This window comes from Excalfactoria chinensis, chromosome 3 (genome assembly GCF_039878825.1).
Source record: "Excalfactoria chinensis isolate bCotChi1 chromosome 3, bCotChi1.hap2, whole genome shotgun sequence".
Lineage (NCBI taxonomy): Eukaryota > Metazoa > Chordata > Aves > Galliformes > Phasianidae > Excalfactoria > Excalfactoria chinensis.
Genome location: NC_092827.1, coordinates 18,689,172 through 18,702,484, shown reverse-complemented (window position 1 = coordinate 18,702,484; position 13,313 = coordinate 18,689,172). Strand labels below are relative to the sequence as shown.

Below are 13,313 nucleotides of genomic sequence, written 5' to 3'. Positions count from 1 at the left end.
ACTAATAGCAAATTTGAATCAAAGATAAGATGAACAAAGATATTACACTCAGCATTGCATTATATAGTTTTCCTACTCCATCGTTTTGTTCAGAGCTAAAGATGATAGTCATGAATATTACGAGAAGTTTCTTTTATTATTATAAGAAAAACAGCCATTTTTTATATTTTTACACTTTTTAAAATTGCCATCTTTCAGAAGCTTATACTTTAAGTACTTGTTCTCAGTTCGGATATATGATCAATAAGAAGAAATCTGCAGAATGCTTTTTAAATCATAGCAATTTAAATGGAAGACTTTCTATCTTGACTGTCAAAAATAAGACCTCCCTTTGTCTATTCCAGTGCTCATTCTTATAGACTTTTAAAAAATTATCTGTTTTAAAAATATGAGTGCAAAGGAAAAGGGAACTGAGGGTACTCCTGCTGACACTGTGTACCATAAATATATGTTAACACTACCTAGAAAAAAAAGTAGCTTGAGATCTAGGCATCTTACAGAAGCACTGTGAAATTCATTTGTCATAAAAAAAAAGCTGTTTCCTGACTGCAACCATCAACAGATACAAGTTCTTAGTTATTGACTGATGCCACAGAAATTCTAAATTTACTGTATTACAATTACTGACTGTCAGTATCAGTGTGGAAGAGTCTACCAACAAATGCTTCTCATACTGGAAGGCAGGAGGAAAGTGCTCTTGCCTCTAATAATTTATATCTGTTCAAAGGAGAAAAAATTTCCTAATGACTAAGAATATGCTCAATATTATAAGTGAACATTGGGAAGAACAACCTAAGATGTGTCAAGTGTGATAGAGAGAATGGCTTTCCAAAATCCAAGATAGTGAATACAGGTGGGATAGCAGGAAAAGGCTCTTCACTGGCAGGGTGTTTGGGCACTGGCACAAGCTGTCCAGGGCAGTGGTCATTGAGCTGCCAGAGTTCAAAAAGCATTTGGATAATGCTCTCAGTTGTAGGATCTGATTTTGGGTTGGTCCTGTGTGAAGCTTGAGATTCTGTGATTCTATAACACGTCACATTATTTAACACTCAATATGTGGGGTCAAGAGCTTTATCACATCAAACTTTATCCCAAGCGACAGCAGAAAGAAAAGCAAATCTCAGCACTTTTACTTCTAGAGCCTGAGATAAAATCATGCTGTGGCCTCATAACCCCCCCCCCAAAAAGCGCATTATGCATAAAGGCAATATCTGGCTGTGCAGGGACTGCTCTCTGCAAGCACTGAGACTGGATGCAACCACCACGCAAATCTGAATCATCCCAAACAACCTCGTAATACTTGAATTGCCCAAACTGCTGTCACTGTGCACATGCTGTGGCTGCACATCCTGCCACTGCACTAATGTGTCTGAGAACATCTGCTCTGTGTCATTTTACCGATGCAAGTGTCCTTATGCAAATTCAAGAAAAAGAACATGAGAAGAAAAAAAGATCTTCTTTAGAAGGCTTTAGATTTAAAAGAAAAACAACAAAAAAGTGGGATTTATTTCTCAAGCGTGCATGCATAGCTTGAGATTTGCAGCTGAAATGACTGTAAAAGTGCTGTTCTGAAAACAATGCAGATAAATTGGTTAGTGTAGTGTAACACTACACGTTAAACTGAAGATATGAGTGGTGGATGTGATTGTTTTCTTACAGGCCAGCCTACACTAGGCGAAAACAAGGCAGTTTGTCACCCAAAAACATGTCCTGTGTGAACTTTTAAATAAAATCAGACCTACTCTACTAGCTGAAACCAAGGAAGTTTACAGGGTTTTGGACTCACAAATCATGATCCTCATGGCCCAACTCCATCACTGCATCACAGGCCATGCAGAATTTCCCACAGAAAGATAAACAGTGTGCAGCACTTCCCTGCTAGACTTCAATATGTGCAGTTACTGCAGTTACACTGGAATGAAACCTTTTGTATGGCTCAAACAACTGGGCTATTCAGGCTCTGCCATAGGACTGCTTCTACTTTTCTTTAGATTCAAAAAGCAGGAGAAAACTCAACATTTTCTGTTACTGTTCTCAGGTTTTTAAACTGATTTTCAATTAAGTAAGTTTGGTCAGGTGGAATCCAATTTTCCTCCATTCTATTTATCCCATGAATTGCCCTGATACTGTAGAATTCACTTTAATTTTTCATAAATGAGTCTTTCCAAGCAAAGAGCAGGAATATGAGATGAAGTACATGCAAACGAAACACATTCCTAGCCCCTTTTTAGGGAAAAATAGCTGCTATGTCCACAGTAGCAATCAGCAATGAATTACATTCATGCAGTCTATACCTGATCCATACTATAATTAATTTACCTAAGTAGAAATTAGCAGTGAATTAAAGACAAGGTTGACTTCCATTTCTACTATATGGTATGATTTTTAAAAAGGAAAGAGGATGTACTTCTCAGCAAGCTGCATCTCTGGTATGCCGCAGTGATTTCATTAGCTTAGGGCAACAGACATTGGAGATGGCACAAGCTTTTTATGCCAATAAGCTAATTGTTTTTTCTTAGAGCTGATTAGCAAAGATGAAGTCCTGTCTATGCCTTGCCTCCAGGGCCCTGTTCTTCCTATTTAAAAAAAAAAAAAAAAAGAAAGTACACTGCACAATAATCCAGCACACAACCTTTGACTTCCACCCGCACAGTACCCTTAGCACTGTGCTTACAGCAAAATGCCAAAGCACAGCTCAGCTGCTTTCTGCAGTGACACCGCTGACAGGCATCGGCAGAGTGCCAGCACCAGAGAAGTGGAAGGGACAATTTTTAGGTACAAGAGAAAACATTTAAGGTGAGGAACACGTTTAAGTCATTTAGCATTAAAGGCTCTCCATGCGACTGTCAGTGAGATGATGAAACCACCTCTGAGAACTGGTACCTGCTCATAAAGGTTAGGAGAAGTTAAATGGGTTCTAAATTATGCTCTTTCAAAAAATGAAAGTTTTCTTCCTGCTTCTAAGTGATTCAGATATATTGCCAATGGAAGCTGAATGCGTCTTTGCTAAGCTTCCCCAGTTGGACTCAATCGTGTTTCACTAGAATCCCATAACTGGACTGCAGAGCTCTGGAGCCATTGTGGAGGTGCAGAGCACATGGACCGGACCATGAATTCAGCAAACCATACATTTTCTTTGAATCAAAAGCAAGGTGAAGTCTGGCCCCTCGTAAAAGGGAAATGCGAAAGAAGTAAAAAGGCTGCTCATGAAGGAGAAAGTGAAGTTAACACACAGCTGCAGTGGGTAAAGATGGGAGAAAGATTTGACAATAAGCTCATTGAAAAACACTGGCATATAATTCCTGGTATTGAACTGGACCATGTGTTTGGAAGCATCCAGGTTCAGTTAGTCACTACCCTAGGCTAGAGCCAATACCTAACTACAAGTAGACAAGCAGTTCTTTGCATTAGCCTCTAGAGGGGGAAATTTTCCTTCAGCTTCAGAAATTACGTGTGCTCCTCACTAAAAAGTTCTTGCAATTAAGGGAATTCTTATGCAGTCCCACTCCACTGCCTACCATTTTAGGGCCACTGTGCCCCCATCCAACTGCAATAAAACCATTTTTAGGCTATTGCTTATTTTCACTGATTCATGATATTGCATTAATTTGCCACTAATCCTGTTAACAGCCAAAGTATCATTTTTAATGTGAATGTAAATCCTTTATGAGTTTATTCCCCTGAAAATAAAGAAGAGAAGGAATGACCTTAAATATTACACTTAGGAATTCATAACTGTAGAGTCACCACCTTATAATCCCACTGCCTACTTGTTGTACTGGTTGTTGGAACAGATTTTTCACTCTTGGAGATAACTCAAAGACAAAAAACAAATAGATGAACAGATAGTTACGAAAAACTAACAATATGGCATTACAAAACCTATTTATTAGTCTGATTCATCTTGAGACTATTGATGTATTGACAACAATGTGCCATACTGAGACAGGTCAACTTCATCTACAGTGATAACCAGGGTTTAATTTGGCTTCATTTCTTTTCTTTGATATTATTAAGACTAAGGTTCAAATTTGCATTTCCTCAGTAGAGTTGTCTACATGTCAGTTCAGTACATGAAATTCCATCATCTCTGGTGAAGAAGTAGCTGAAATGCAACCAAACCATCACACTGAAAACTAGAGATCATACTTAAGTCAGTTGCATTAGAACAGCTCTATCTATTGACAAGATCTGTAAGTAGTGGGAGCTTAGACAGATGCTCACGCAACCTATACTGTAAGCATTTGGAGCTGAATCTAACCCTGAGAATATCTTCAGGGATGGATTTCTAATCTGATTTTTACTTACATTTTTTTACTGATTTTTACATCATTGTATACTACATTTTTACTGATTTTTTTCTAATCTAATTTTTAGCTTTCTTGATGTTGGTAAACCAAACTTTGTGCTGTCAGCCTCCAGAGCAGAAGTCATTTTCTCCAGGTTCTTAAAGTCACATGATAGTTATATAGGATGATGCTTGCAGGCTTAAGCTTTGCCTTCTGGTTTAATGTACCAGAATGTCTGGTTTAATGTGCCTTCTGATCTAATGGGTACAAACTGAAACACAGGAGGGTTCTGTCTAAATACAAGGAAACTTCCACTGTGCAGGTGACTGGCACAGCTTGTGTCCTCTGCAACTACAGAAATCACTCACATGAGCTCACTCAGAAGGCACTTGTATGGCAGTGCAGCCTCTGCCTCCCTGTGCAGTATGGTTTAGCAGAAGCAGCTAGTGGCAGAGCAAAAATCCTATCATTCCAGATATCCATGGATAGGAGCTGGCAATACTACCAATAGCAAAATGCCCTTAAAATGTTCTGTTCAAAATAATACGATAAAAATGGAGAATACACATCCAAATTTCCTAAAGCATCTTACTAAAACAAAAAAAACCTCTTAAAATATAGGTGTTTTTCTTTTTAAATTATTTTGCATCCTCTCCCTTTGCATCACAAGTGTTAATTACAAATGTTGTCCCATGTTTCCTTAGAGAAATTTCATTTCTGTGCTGTTGGGACTGTATTTACTATTTTGTGTTAAAATACCACCACTCTGTGTAAGGAACAAAAGTTCACATTACATTCAGGAAAAATATATATATATAAGTATCCAAAAATATTTGGGATACTGGCAAGAGTTGTTTGTAGACATATCCTCCAGTCTAATTTGATGCTCCTTTAGTAGCACGATAGTGGGTAACATGATCCAGAGCACAATAAAGTAAATACCTGGCTTGAGCCAGCTGAACTAAATCATGGTCTGCTCCTCACAAAACTTTGCTATTCCTCATTTCTTTTCTCACTTTCAAAAAGTAAAGAAAAACAACCATCAATATCAAAGCCAGCTTCCTTGCATTCTGAAAGCCATCGTTAATGCATTTTCTCCTCATCTTAAACAAGCTGCCTGCTTCATGCTTCCAAGTATAATCATGGCCTCGGGACTGCTTTATCCAAACTCAATACAGGGTTTTAAAATAACATCTTAAAATACATTGTAGATCGTATAGCTGCAGACAGCCATCTCCAGATCAGAACACTAATGCTTTCCAAAGCAGCTTTCACCAGGAACCTCACGGCACACTCAGGCAGAAATCCCAGCCCCGGTTCTCTGCTGAGCTGAGGAGCTGCACCCACTCCATTCCACTGCACAGATTTATTTCAGCAGCGCTTGGATACCGGTGATACAGGATACTGTCAGCCCTGTAGGTGTGAACCTCCCTGCAGTTCACCACAGCCTCAGTGACCTCAATGCCATGTCCTCAATGTATTGAGGACTACTACAAGCATGCTGTTCTCACTGCTTGTAGTGAACCCAATCACAGAATCACAGAATCACAGAATCACAGAATGGCCTGGTTTGAAAAGGACCACACTGATCATCTAGTCTCAACTCCCCTGCCATATGCAGAGTCACCAACCACCAGAGCCACATCCAGCCTGGCTTTGAATGCCTCCAGGGATGGGACATCCACAACCTCTCTGAGCAGCCTATTACAATGCCTTGAGGAAGGTATGCTACCACGGGCAGCGCTACAGCTCCTAAATCTGGCTCCAGTCTACCGTGTACATCCATGAAACAACCACAAAGCTCAAAGATATTTTCTTATGAAACATAAACCAAAACAATATTCACACTTTTTCCTTCCACTTCTCCAGCTGGTTTAGGCATGGAAGAGAGATAATAATTATTTTATTGAGCTATATTAACTTCTTACTGTGTCGACAAACATTTTCTGAGAAAGATTTATAAAATGATGTACAGCTGGTTGAAAAATTAACATCTGACCCACAAGAAAGGCTTAATTCTAACTGATTTCTCTTAAATACATCTGTAAACTTGGCATAGTGGTGCCAGGTCTAAAATCTGTGCAAATCCGGAATCTGTGTCACTGCTCTCAGTACAGCACTATTCCTGAGCTAATGATGGAAACCTCAGAAGTCAGCTCAGACCCAAAGCTATCTTGGTGTATAAGAACTCTTGCTGACAAGTATAACTCTTTCCTATCTGTCTAGAGAAGATGACTCAGACATATCCCACAACACAACTTCCCAGTTAAGAAGGCTGCTAACACAGACAGCCACAGGCTTATACTTGTATAAACTCTGAGATTTTGTTATTTGCTGGGGGACACCAAAAAGCTGGTAGAGGCTGGGTCCAGTTGAATTTGACCTACACATTCAAACACACCATTCATACATGTAAATAATAATAATAATAATAACAACAACAATAATAATATATAATTATGCATATATTTGTAAATAATACATTATTTATATATTATATTTATTGTATATTTTGTATATTGTATATATGTGTGTGTCCGACAAAGCACCATTCCGACCATTCACCTATCACCAATAGCTCCCACTAAACCACGCTCCTCAACACAACATCCAGTCTTTCCTTGAACACCCCCAGGGTCAGTGACTCCACCACCTCCCTGGGCAGTCCATCCCAGTACCTGACCACCCTTTCTGAGAAGTAACACTTCCTAATGTCCTGGAAGCAGGCATTGGGAGATCCAGGAGTCTCAGACAGAGCTTTTAGACTACAATAAAAAAAAAAAAAATAAAAAATTGGGGTTTCTGAGGACTAAACTGGAAAATAATAAATCTGCTCAGTTTTATTTCAGACCCTTTCTAAATCTGCTTTCTGCATGAGAAAGGCAAGAAATCCTGTGAAATGCAACTGTTCCACTTCACGCTGCTATTCATGTCAAACACTGTGACATGTCTTTGGGAAGGTGCTTCCTCGTGTTGTCAGCTTCTTTCAGTTTATCTCATTCTCTCTCTCTCTCTCTTTTTTGTCTTGGAATTGCCTCTTTTCTTACACTTTCCCAGTTTTTGTGACTGGTTTTTTTGCACTGAAATTTATATAAATGTAAGCTCTCCAATTGGCAACTGCTTCTAAAAAAAAAAAACAAAAAAGCAATTCTCTCTCATTTTCACCTCAGCATCTACTTCCCTTACCCTAACTCATCTCAAATTGCTTTCAAGTTTGTGCTCAGCTTGCCCTGCTCTTTCATATATCATTCATTATTTTCTACTGGCCAAGCCAAGAGTATCTTTTTGTATTCATTCTCCTGTCTTTTTCCTTTTGTCAAATAAAATTGGGCAGTGGTTATTAAGCAGTCTTTCAAGACTTAGATGCCTTGTTTGGTTTCAGGGATATCAAATAACTATCTTTATAAATCGACATCTAGAGCACAGTGTTGAGTCTTATATTACACAGCTGACTCAGTGACTTACTAAATATTAGGACAATTCCTGCTGCACTAATCAAGCTGAGCCTTCAAAGTACTTTAGAATTGCAAAACCCTGTAGCTACTTAAGTACTTTAATAAAAAAATAATCATTAAAAGTGCAGGCAGTGAAGCATTTCCACAAGGCACGCTCAGGCATTTGCCAACAGATAATGCCTTTTCAGAAGGAAAAGTTAGCAATTTGGCACAGGATCTGCATATGTTTTGAAATCTCCAAAACCAGTATAGGAGAGAGACTGCTTAGTGATGGAGAAATACTTCTACATACAAGAAGATAGGCAAAGAAAAAAGGAGGGAGGAAGGGGAGAAGGGGGGAGGAAAAGAGGAAAGAAAAAGGTTTTTAAATGTTAATTTTAAACCAAACCAAACAAAACCTAAAACCTGATTTTCTAGGTGAAAAGCATATCACCAGCATAAGGACTAGAAGACTGCATGGCTGAAACTGAAAGCAAGAGAAATCTATTGTAAATGGTACTGGACTTGAAACTGATAATTCAAAAACTAGTGAAACTACACATGTAAGTAATGCTGTCTGGTATGAATGCTTCTTCACATTATTTCAAAGAATAATTGGACAGAGCTCTCAGGGCTTGTAAATCATTGAAGCTAAAACAGATCGTTTTGTCATGGAACATGAGTACACCAAAGGACATTTAAAGTTTACATCAGGTCAAGAAATACTTGGACTTCTTTGAGAAAAATATCCTTATGGTGTTCAGCTGTATGATGTGCACATGGATGAAATCAGCTCTCCTTGCAAAGTGTTTCCTTAGTTTTCACCTGGGTCTCAGTTTAGAAAACTAAAGTGATCTGAGAAGTGCTCTTTGGACTCTGGAAATGAAGAAAAATTTTCCCTAATATTTTGAAGGTAATCAGTTTGAAACAGATGTTAAAAAATTATTTTGCAGCAAAATGTAACTGCTGCTTTGTTTTTATTTCCTCCTAAGTCTCACTGCTTCTTCAAACTTTATGTTCAGTTAAACCTTTCCAAGCCTGTGGCAATGTCTGAGGAGATGGTGTTAAAATTAATTAGATCTTTGAAAACGTTTCGGCACAGGCCTGCTTTTAACAAGTTTTCTCAAGAGTGACGTCAATGAGAAGAGCACCAGGTGCAAGCTTTCCTTCTGCCCTGTCACATCACAGTATTCAAGATATAGATGGATTCTGGGGTACTCTTGTGAAAGACAACTTCTTGGGTTAAAATGTTACAGCGACTTTTAATGGTAAAACTGATATGATTTCATTAGCAGAAGTAAAAAAAGACAGAAAGTCACAATTTGTTTTTGTGAGCATTAAGGACCTTGTTAAGGGCTTGGAGAATCAGCCCTATGAGGAGAGACTAAGGAAGCTGGGGCTGTTTAGTCTGAGGAAGAGGAGGCTGAGGGGAGACCTTATTGCTGTCTTCCAGTACCTGAAAGGTTCTTACAGTAAGAGTGGGGCAGGTCTCTTCTCACTACTGACTTGTGACAGGACGAGGGGAAATGGCCTCAAGTTGCGCCAAGGCAAGTTTAGGTTGGATATTAGAAAGAACTTCTTTACAGAAAGGGTGGTTAGGTACTGGAATGGGCTCCCCAAGGAGGTGGTTGAATCGCCATCCCTGGATGTGTTTAAGAGTCGCTTGGATGTGGTACTCAGGGATATGATTTAGCAGAGGTTTGTTGTTGTGGTATTGTTTTGTGGTTGTTTTTTAAGAGATAGGCTACTGGTTAGGCTGCGGTTGGACTTGATGATCTTCAAGGTCTTTTCCAACCTGAGTAATTCTATGATTCTATGATTCTATGACCTAGAAGGAAATAAGAGCCATGCCAGATCAACACACCATTGAAGTTCAGAGCCTGAAATGAGCTTCTTAATTTCACACGCTCCCCACAACAAAGAAATGTAGAAACTAGCCAATTTTCCAAAGGATGCAGTGGAAATTAGGAGAATTTCTGAATTCCAAGCAACTTATGGGGCATTGAACAAGAAGTACAAATGTGTTGGCTTATTAATGTTGGAAACAGAAGCAAAGGTGAGCATACTGCAGAGGTCCATGCTGGTTCCACGCATAGTGACCATGGTCATGAAGTAGTATGCTTATGCCATGCTGTATCTGAGCTAATAAACTCAGCTGTAGTTCAGTTTCATCTGAACATATCTACAATGCTTCAGGGCCCAAGATGCCAAGCTGTTGCCTTCATTGCACATCTTTACCTGAAAGGAAGTCTTTATTGAAATAAAGAACTAAAAAATTAAAATTCAGAGAACTTGCTTTCCTAACTAACTGGCCTCTTTCTATGGCCAGAATGGAGGGAGGAAAGGACTGTGACCATTTTTTAAAAGACCACCGGAATGGGTCAACAACCTGTAACATAAAGCAGCATGCAATAACCATGTCCTTGACAATGTGGTGTTCATGTCTCCTGAACAATTCTCTGCTTCTGAAGTGCTGAGTTAAGAAAGCTGTCAGTGCTTTCAGTGATAGATGCCAGAGGTGGATTGGATGACTGCAAGATTTTCTTGGATTTCATAGGGGCAAGAATTGCATTGAATTGTGATGGGAAGGAAGGATGGAAGGAAAAGAAAGGAAAGGGAGTGGGAAGGGAGGGAAGGGAATGGTAGGGAAGGGAAGGGGAAGGGAGGGGGAGGAAAAGAAGCGGGGTGGGGGGGAGGGAGGGAAGGGGAAGGGGAAAGGAGGGGGAGGAAAAGAAGTGGGGTGGGGGGGAGGGAGGGAGGGAGGGTGGGAGGAAAAAAAAAAAGAAGAGAAAAAGAGAAAGAAGAGAGGAAGGGTAGGGCAGGGGAGGAGAGGGGAGGGGAGGACAACACATGAAATAGGAAATTAGATTTCATGGGAAAAAGTTTGCAATAATGTAATTAAAATCTCTGTGCACAAGGGAATGTAGTTAAAGCTGAATTGGCTTTTGCCCATAGGCAGTTCCACTTTTGATTGCTTCAGTCGGTTGATTTAACATTTTTTCAGCTGAGTTTTGTGCAAGTGTGTTTTCACATGGAATATAACCAGAGGAGAAAAATTATTTCTGGATGTATAACACAGTGAAGCCAGTGGAATTGTTCCAGTACAGAATATGGTTCACCATCAAATGTGTTTGATTTGACTGGCTTTAAATATTCAAATATTAAATGAAATATCTACCATTTAATGCTGAATATGCCTGTTCTGGATGTTGTTACACAATGCATGCACTCATAGGTAAAACAGCGCAGAGGTTTACACATCTATACCCAGGATATGTATCTGATATATATCTGCAAGCTGCAAGGTAATTGTGGGCAACAACATGCAAATATGCAAGCAGCCAAATTCTCATGGGTTCCAGCCATTCTGATTAATTCCACTTTGGACTTGAAAAGCTTTTCCAAGGAAAATGACACAGAAACTGCTTGGTTCTCTGGGCAGCCTCAGAAAATCAGAAGTTTCAAATGGAAGCAACAGACTTATCAGAATGCTATGCTATTAAATAAATGCATTTGAAGCTAAATGTGTAACTCACCTTTTCTAAATGATCAACAATAGTTACACTTAAGTTCATCATAGCTACACTTACAGTCTGCACTATACTATATACTTTGTATATACTATATACAAATATCCACAAGTCTGGAAATCTGCCATAAACAAAATAAATAAAATTTTGCAATTTCCAAAACTCACAAGTCTGTGACAGTCCATTGATAAGGATGTCAACAACTGCTTCTGTTGGCACTGCTGATTGACTTCAGCAGCCTGGCTTTGTAATTTCATCTTCTTGCATATCAGGAAATGTAAAAATTGTAAAAAAATGCATTGTCAGAGATGTAAAAACAAATAAAAGTAATAAAAGGATGGAAAAAGACAGTCAAAACAACTTATTCTTGTCTTCGTGTTAAACTTTGTATTTAATATGACACAATGAAGCTTTGTGAGAAGGTCAATTGTTGGTACAGCAGAACAGTTTTACCTACCCTTGCTCAGAAGGACTCAGCTGTTTTTAGGCACTTATTATCAGTGTAATTATTTTGAGGAAGAGAAGTTATGTTTTATGTGTCCCCAAAATTTTGATTTTGCAGTGATTTAGTTGCTAGATAAACTATTGCACTGATGTAAAGTGGAGAGGATAATATCCATCTTTAACATTTCTTAGTTTAATTGTCTTACTGCAGCTGAATATGACGCGCAATGTAAGAAAGATTAATGATGAGAGAAATCTAAAGTCAGCAGCCTCAGGCAAGATGGTTTCTGAAAACTGGCTTTATAATCTCAGAGACATGATTAACCTTAAATGATTTCGATTTTTTTAAAGCCTTTCCTTCTTTTCTTTTCTTTTCTGAAGCAGCACTACAAGACCTGTTTTACAAACCCTTCTATACAACGAAGAAAGCTTCCAGCTTTCCAATGTTTGAACAGACTTTAAATAAATTGAAGCAGCATTTCATCCAACTATAGTAGATCATGTCAAAAATTTTCTAAGACTGATTAGTTGTTCTTTTTTTGCAAACTGTGATTGAAGATAACCCTAGAATATCTTAAGTTTCTTCTCTAGATTCAGCTCTATATGGAAACAACCAAAATGGGCATTAAGCCAAACAGTAAAGAACTGTTTATTCTTTCCTGTCTTCAGAGGTTTTCAGCTCTGGGCATCTGTCAGTCAGTTCTCAAAGTGAAGTTCTTCCCTGTACGGTCATACCTAGTCCCTTGCCTCTTCTTCTCACATATTATACTTCCAAAATACACTTCTCATCAGATATTTAAGACATTGTCAACTCATCAGTTCTCTCTTCAATTCTCTGCTGTGGACAGCCCACCCAGGTCATAAGGGAGCTGGAAGGAGAACAATGTTATGATAATGTGAGCAGCAGCAGAGCTAAACTGTTGGAGAAACAGCTTCTGATGGACAGCTTAGACTGTTTACCCAGAATAAAATAAGCCTAGAACGTATTAGAGTGCTGGTATAGGTTGCCCAGGGGCAGTGGAATCTCCTGCTTGGAGATCTCCAAAAGCTGCAAGCATGCAGTACTGGGCACCCTGCTCTCAGTGTCCCTACTGGAACAGGGCTGGGCCAGATGGACCCAGAGGTCCCAGCCAAGCTCAGCCATTTTGGGGTTCCAGTTGTAACTCAGTTCCCTTCTGTCACTAGGTACAATTATAGGACATGTACTTGCCCTGATTATTTTCTTCATAAGGATTTCTAATTTTTCACTGTATCTTTAGTATTATTTTAGGAGATTCACCTCATTTAAGCAGTTTGCTGATAGTTTGCTTTAGACACAAGATCTAAAAAATTCACATCAAAAACTTGGGAATGCTGACAGGTTGTGCAAATATTCTACTCCAAAAAAACCCCAAAATTAAACAAAAAAAAAGAAAAAAAGAAAAAATGAAACAAACAAACAAACAAAAAAAGAATGAGAATGATATACTCCATCTTTAAATTTCCTCTCCAATAGCCTTGTTCCACATTGGCCAAAGGAAAAAACTGCATAATCACTAACATATAAAATACTTCCAAAAGCTGGAATCACATCTATGTCAATTAGTATAATTAATACACACTGTCTTAAAGTCTTA

General features: G+C 38.7%; 1 protein-coding gene across 26 annotated transcripts in view; it reads right to left on the bottom strand.

The window, feature by feature from the left end:
• The window catches only part of DLGAP2 (DLG associated protein 2), a 448,809-nt gene that overhangs the window by 156,791 nt on the left and 278,705 nt on the right, over positions 1–13,313 (bottom strand). The window lies entirely within an intron of this gene.